Here is an 8,073-nt window from a genome sequence, read left to right on the forward strand (position 1 = left end):
ATCATCTACTAAATATATTTTAATGGGTGTATCTATTCATTCTCTAAAACAAGCTTTTATCAATATTTCTGTTCCACCTAAATGTACGTATTTTATAAGTGTTTTAGTTTTTATATCTTGTATTTCTTTATTTATTATCCTCTTATTTAGTATATGTATTTGTGCCTTTACTTTTGTATATATAGAATCTATGATGTGTTCTTTTTGGCTAAGTACATAGTACTCGTCATTTTGTTTTTTGAACCAATTTCTTAAGGTAGGTATTTCAAGTACTTTTTCAACACTTAAATCTAATTCTTTTCCTTTTATTTGTTCAAAGACTGCATTATCAAATATAATTTTTTGTTCTGATAATTCTTCATTTAGATAGTTTTCTTTGGATATTAGTTTTATGTCATCCTTAGACATTAGATTTCTTCATCATTATCTAGATCAGTATTTATTTCTTCATTTCCTAATTCTGTTTCAATATCTGATACTTCATATATACTATCATTTTCACTTAATTCATAGTCTATGTAATCTATTTGCATGTATTTATCATTGTCTATAATTACTTCTGCAATTTGTTTTCTTTTTGGATTTTTAGGTAACTTACAATCTCTAGCTAAATGTCCTATCTTTCCGCAGTTGTAACAAGTACATTCTCATAGTTTTCTCTTTGGTCTATACGGACTTTTTATTTTATAATTTTTTACATAATATCTTTGTCTTGGTTTTTTGTATTTATATCTAGTTTTGGTTTTTCTATAATTTTTGTGTCGTTCAGGTCTTTGTTTTTTATAATATTTATTTGTACAACCAAACTGTGGTGCTGTTTTATCTTTACAACATGCTAGATTTTTAATTAGTACTTTCTCCATTTTTATTTTTTTTTGGTTTTCACATAACTGTACAAACCATTGATGTACAAATTTTATTCTTGCTCCTAAAGTATCTGTTAATCCTTCATTGTTCAAATCTTTAATTATTTTTGTACTAAATGGTTCTGGTAATTTTGTAAAATATTGTTGTCTTATTTTTTTTCTTCATTTATATCATATCTTGCTTTATAATAATATTCTTTAAATGCACATGTGTATTCTTCTATATAGCACATTTTACATATAACAAATTTTTTCATAAGTTGTCTATTTATTATTTTTTCTCTATTTTGTTCTTTTATTTTTTTAGTCATGCCACCAAATTCATTCTGTATTGCTAATTCATATTTATCTAATATATCTATATTTGTTGTTGATGGAGACCCATCTATTTTCTTATCACTCCTAAGTGTTTCTAGACTTTCTGGGGTAAATTTCCTATCCATAATTTTGTTGTTCCAACAAATGTTCTTTTTATATATCCTGGCGTTTCTTTTGTTGTTATTTTGTTAGCAATTAGTTGTTTAGATATATTTCCTACCCATAGTAAGATTGCTTTATTTATATCTATAACACAATCTATATCTAAAAAGTTATATTGTTCAGTTATTGGTCTAGGCGTCCATTTTTATTTAAACTACTATTCCATATATGCATTTGTTCTATCTGATAGTTCATAATTATCTGTATAATAAGTTGGTGCTGTCCATCTGGGACTACTCCTAGGACTATTATCCGGGGTTTTAACCCTTGATGTGCTAGGCTAATCTGTATCTCCTGTATTTATTTCTAATTTTTTTGGCTTATTTACTTGTTTTAGAATTTCTGTGTATGTTTCACTTATATCACTTATCTCTGATTTTTGATCGTTCATTGTATCTGATTCATTTATTTCGTCTACTTCGTCTATTTCAAGATTTTCATATAATTTTTGTTTCATCTTATTTATTTCATTAGCAATTCAAGTTCTTTATCTTTTTTTATCTGTTTTTCTTTTTGTTTGGTTTCATATAATAATTTTAGCTTAGCTAATTCTTTTTCTAATTCACTTATTTTTGTATTTTTTATTTCTTCTAGATATTGTACTTCTTGCTTTGCTTGTGTTTTTATTTTTTCAATTTCTTTTGATTTATCTATTTCTTCGTTTTCCTTTGTTATTCTTACCATAGCTGTTAAACTATTTTCTAATGTTGCTTTTTTCTTTTCTAACATTAAATACAAGTTATTTCCTATTTTTTTATATCGTCTTCCTAAATTTGAAAATATTATTTTTATTACTAATCCTTCTTAGTTTCATATGTTTTTTCGTCAACTGCGAATTCTTCTTTATTCATTATGATTCATTTTGTAGTTTATATCATGTTGTAATTTATATTCAAGGCAATTTATTTGTATTTCTAGCATAAATATAACTTTTCTTTGTGCTATTATTTATTTATCACATACTCCTGCTAACATATTTTCTTCTAGTCTTGTTTTTCTGTTTTTTTAATTATTGTCCTTTTTCAATTCTTTTTCTATTAGTTGTTGCTTATATATTTCTTTTTTCATATTGTTTTTTCAGATAACAAACATATTTATATTTTGTTTTAGAAATTATATCTATCAAAAGATTTGTTTTGCTAGTATTTGTTTTAGTAAGTTGTAATAATTCATATTCTATGTATAAGGTTTTTAACTTTTTCTGTGTCTTTCGTACTCTTCTTTCTATCTTAGTTTTTGTTATAGTAGTTAATTTATTTGATATTGGATTATTCTTCAAAGTCTTAAGAATAAAATATTTTTTCATAATATTCTTTTTTAAGTAGATCTAATCGTTGTATTTCATTAGCGTTGTTTGCAATATATTCTAAATATTCATTTTCTCTAGTTCTCAAATATTTTATAAATTTTCAATTTGTAATTTTTTAAGTAGTTCTATTTCTTCTTTAGTTTCTTTCCAGAATTGTAAGTATAATAAATCTATCATTGATCTATGAATAATTCTAGATCGTCATATAAATCTATGTCAAAATCATCTAGTATAATTAATTCTGTCCAACCTTGGATTGTTTTTTCGATTATCTCGTATGACAATAATTTTTCATAAATTGTTCTTTTTATATCAGTATTAAGGCCTTTCAATATATAGAGTTTTAATATCTTGTAATTAATATCATCTTTTACTAAATAAGAATTCATTTTAACATGTTTTTGCTAAAATTTTATTCCTTCTAACCTCTTAATACATTATACTTATTTATTATGTAATAATAATGATTTAATAATCATCTAATCTGGTCAGTACTACGGTTTTCTTCTTTGATCGATTACCCTTACAGCGCCTCAACTCTGTTTACTCCCCTAATCGGCCTTCTTGCCTAACGGTTTCAACTTTAGAATGACATAGTCTGGGCATACTTATTCGCAGAATATTTTCGTAGCAAACTTTCTAAAGATGGTTATTATAACATCATTAAAAAATGATAAACAATTATAATCAACAAGAGATTATTAGGAATAAAACAGTTTAGCTACTCATGAATGTAAATGAGTATACCTATTTTTGTAGGTTTGTGATCTCTGAGTTGTTTTCCATAGCTTTAATAATAATGACAATTACTTAAAAAATTAAAAATACAACCAACACTCCTTTCAATTGAATAAAATTCCAAAACATTCTCTACCCAAATTCAGTTTCAGTTCCCAAATTCTAAGCTAGCGTTTGGCCATAGAATTTGAGAAACATATTTCATTTTTTTAAGAAATATGATTTATACCCATAAGTTTTTAAAACTATCAAACTAACCATAAATTTGTCTTACATAGCACAATAGAAATCTCATGTAACAATATTTATGACTTCCGCAACAAATTAACAAGAATCATTACAGTAAATATTCGTATAGTGAAAAGGTCTTGGTACTAATCATGATAATGAAAATACAACTAATATAAATTCGGAAAAAAAAGAGAAGAAAACAGAAGGAAATAAATATTGCAATCACTGAAGAACCTATGCTTTCTCTCTGAAAGAGCTCAACCTATTCTTTAATATAATCTTCCCACATTTTATGAACAATCTCTTCTCGATGAACTTGCATTTCCGAATCAAATGATCGAGAAGATGAAGCGATGTTGTTTCCCTGAGCCAATAGTTCGTCACTTTCATCAATAACCATATCATCATTTTCATATTCATTGAATATTCCATCACTACTTTGGTGTTCACGTAAAAAATTATGCAATACAGCGCAAGCAATTACTATTTTCACTTGCATGTCACATTCATAGTTGTTCATGCCTTGTCTTAGAATTCTGAATCTACTTTTCCACGCACCAAAAGTTCTTTCAATTATATTTCTCAGAGAAGCATGTCTATAGTTAAATAGCTCTTTTCCATTCTTAGGCTCTCTTTCACTTCCTCGGTAGTCCTGCAAATGATAGCGCATTCCTTTGAATGGAGCTAAAAATCCTCTTGTGTTCCGTAGACCAGCATCAACAACGTAATATTTATCTACCAAAATAAAATATTGAGTAAATTTTCTTATATTGAATAAAAATAGAACTACTAATTTATATACCATGTGATGGGAGATAAATGAATTAGTTGGTATTAATAAATATTATTATTTTTGTAAAATAAAAAGTTAAGGGTAAAAATTGAATTTTTAAAACTTTCCAAATAATAGAATTTGTCCCAAATACTAGTTTTTTCTAGTATTTGGGAATTTGGAAAATTTGCCAAAAAAATTTGTCAAATAATAGAAATGTATATGGACAAACAAAATTTGCCAAATTTTTTCCCAAGTTTGATGTGCAAAATCTATGGCCAAACGGGCCCTAAATGTCTCGTCCCTTTTTTCCATTCCATCTGAAGCCATAGCTTGATTCACCACATTTCTCTCAAGCATCAGCAGGCCTCCTTCAATGGCTACGTACGTCGGATTTTCAATCTGAAGCATCAACAATTTCTCATTCTTTCAGTTTGCTCTTTCTTCTACTTCGAACTTCCAACTGGTAATCGCTCTCTTTAATTTTCTCCTGAATTTCAGCAGCTTATTTAAGAATTTCTATTTGAATTTTTTCTTATTTGATCTCTCTTTCTCGTTGGTAATGTATACATGCATGTGCTATCAGTCTATTAGATAATATGGATTTATCTTCAATTTTCTTATAATTTGGTTTGAATTTGTTTATAAGATGAGAAAAGTTACTAGATCCACAAAGTATTTGACAAAATATCTAGCAAAAAACTTGATCTACTGTTTCTAATCAGGTATGTCTTTCAATTATTATTATTATTATTATTATTTTGCAATGTTGGTATTATCTTTCAACATTACTTTGACAACCTTTGGATTTCACTTTTCAAAAACTTGAGTTGCTTTGATCAGTGTAAAACTGTAAATAATTGTAATTTTTGCATTCTTCTATATTTAGCTCGAGAAGTTGATTTAAAGTTCTCTATTTCATGATCTAGTCAAGGTGATGTAAGAATCAAGTGAATATTTGTACTTCCAGATTTTGATTCCATGTGAATAAAAAACTTTCATATCTCTAGTCTTTTTGTTGTTCTTTGCTTGATGAACATTCCAGTTTTGTTTCTTTTCAGTGTTAACACTATTTTAGTTGTGCAAATCCTTGTCGATATTGATAAATGAACCTGTGGTAGCTTTTCTTAATTTGTACAGAATAAAATTTTGTATTATATACTACCTATGTATAATTTCCTGTACAACCTATGGTAGCTTTTCTAAATGTCACTACCAGGATAATGTAGCTGCGATGGCTCACCAATATTTACGAAGTATAGTAGGCTCTAGAGAGTTGCAATGGCCATAGGTATGGTTTTTAAACGTCATTGCTGTGACATTTTGCATCGCTACGTGTAAAACATCATATCACTAATCAACCTGTCATTGCAATTAGGAAAAAGAATTACTTTTGACCTCGTTATACTTTGTTCTTTGAATTTCAGAGACTAATTGATATCTGAATATTTGCATGGAACTCGCAGTGACAGTGAATGTTGTACCTGGTCTAACTATTTCCCGATTATATTTCAGGGTGCATACAGGAGGAGACCTGTTCCAGGTTGATTCTCAAGCTGGTGATGCTGTTCTGAAAGAATTGTGGCACCATAGTGATGCAATAATATGTTGCTCAGTAAAAATGAATGTCAGTATACTGCTTCGATACTTGTTCTGAACCACAAATTAATCAATACTAAGCATTTATCCAAGATTCATTCTAGAGATGAAACAATACATAATTACTCAGTGAACTTTTGTAATGCTCGCATCCGCAGTTTTTACATTTGCAAACCAGGCTGATCTTGACATGCTTGAAACCACTTTTGTAGATCTTCAGGATATAATGCTTGATAAGATTCTAGATGAAGCTGGTCGTAAGGTCCTAATTCATATATAATCAAATATGAAATAAACTTATCTGGTGCCTATGTTTAAAGTTTGGTGACCTTAACAGGGACAAACACCAAGTGAAGAGAAAGAAGGAGAAGCTTTTTGTACAGATGGTAGCGAGATATCAAATATTGAGACTGAAATGAAGTGAAGAATAAAACGTCTCTACAAGAATTGATTGGTGTAGTATCCTCTTGCCTATCTGAAGGTAAAGAGGTAGTTAAATAGTGTTCATGCTATTTTCTCATTACTTGAATAGGTAGTCGTGCATAAATTACTTGAACATGTAGTCTTGCATAACAAGTCGTCAGGTAGTCCACAAAAACAGGTGCTTGCATATCCCGCAGTAGCAGATTTTTCACTTATTGTTGTTGGAATTCTTCCCTTGAAAATATTTTGGAGGAAATCCCTTTGATAGGCAGACCATTTAAAGTGGGCCAACCGATGAACGTAAGGTCGCTGATCCAAATATACAAGATTTGGTTTGAATGGGTGGTTATGGAAAGAATGGTCATAAAGAAAACGGTAAGAAACTCATGTTTAGTGAAAAAGGCAAAGATACGAAAAAAAGAGTAGCAGAGGTGAAGCAAAGCATAGTTGCTGGTATGCAGATTGATGGTATTTCACAGAAGAGTATGAAATATTTTTTTGAAGAAAGAATTGTTGAATCTACTGTTGGGGTAATCTCCATTTCTGCCTTGCCATCATGGCTCCCTCCGCCAACACCTGCTGTTGGGGCAATCTTGAGCTCAAACCTATACCAAGCAAGTTTTAGAAGAATTTTGTTGTGTGCGCAAGACAACAAGTCCTTAATAACAAAAGGAAGAATAAGATCCTCTCGATATTACATATGATCGTGATCTAAGTTGTCACACTTTCACTGACTCAATTTTCTTGCTTATTCATTTTTGCAAACTTCTTTTAATTTTGATAACTTGAACACGATCTTGTACGTAATTCATATTTTTACCACTAGAGGACAATAAAGTTGATGTATCAAGTTTTTGATTGTTCTTATAATGGAATGAATTTCGTTTGAGTTTGGTGATTCTTCGATTACTATTTTTGTATTGATTTCTCTAGTTATACATATGAGTTAAGGTGAACTCCTGGTCAATTATAATCTTCATAGTAATTTCAACAAAAATAGGTCTCATTTATCGGTAATTATAATTTATAAATGTGGAAGCTTTACTGGCAATAGTTATTGCCGCCAAACAAATTCCTCTAAAAGTAATTACTTTTAGCGGCTATTATAGGTCTTTACTGGCACTATATATATATGCCGCTAAAGGCTTTAGCGACACTGAATTCAATGACAATAAATTAAATGCGGCTAAAAGTTATTGTGGCATTAAATATTGCCGCTAAAAGGAATATTAAATGTCACTTAACCTCTTTTGTTGTAGTGCATTAAAACATTCATGTCTGTGTATGTGTACATATATGAAAAATCCTTTCACATAAACACATTTAGACACCACATGCTCATTATTAATTAGTCATATACATTACATAATAACATAGTAATAAGATGCATAAGAGAATCACTTCCAATCCCTTGTATTCATATACTTGTCATCATCTCACATACATCATTTTCATAGCTTAATCATGCATTGATAACGTATGTATATAAAGAAACCACCGTAGTAACTATTATCTCAAGGTTCATCTGTGCAATGCACAGGTAAAGTCTCATTTCCTTATCTACACTAGTACACTTTTCAAGTCATCCTTGTTATGATGCATCTTCTTACTTCCATTCATTCGATTGACTTCATGAACATACTACACTTATAGTT

At 29.2% G+C, this 8,073-nt stretch overlaps 1 long non-coding RNA gene across 1 annotated transcript; it reads left to right on the forward strand.

Moving 5' to 3' along the window:
• The first annotated feature begins 4,576 nt into the window (after window positions 1-4,576).
• On the forward strand, window positions 4,577-7,307 carry LOC101251828 (uncharacterized). The gene is made up of 4 exons (XR_739308.4): window positions 4,577-4,862; window positions 5,912-6,023; window positions 6,208-6,257; window positions 6,333-7,307. It is a non-coding gene; the product is annotated as an uncharacterized lncRNA (long non-coding RNA).
• Window positions 7,308-8,073: the final 766 nt, after the last annotated feature.

Source organism: Solanum lycopersicum, chromosome 2 (assembly GCF_036512215.1).
Source record: "Solanum lycopersicum chromosome 2, SLM_r2.1".
Classification (NCBI taxonomy): Eukaryota; Viridiplantae; Streptophyta; class Magnoliopsida; order Solanales; family Solanaceae; genus Solanum; species Solanum lycopersicum.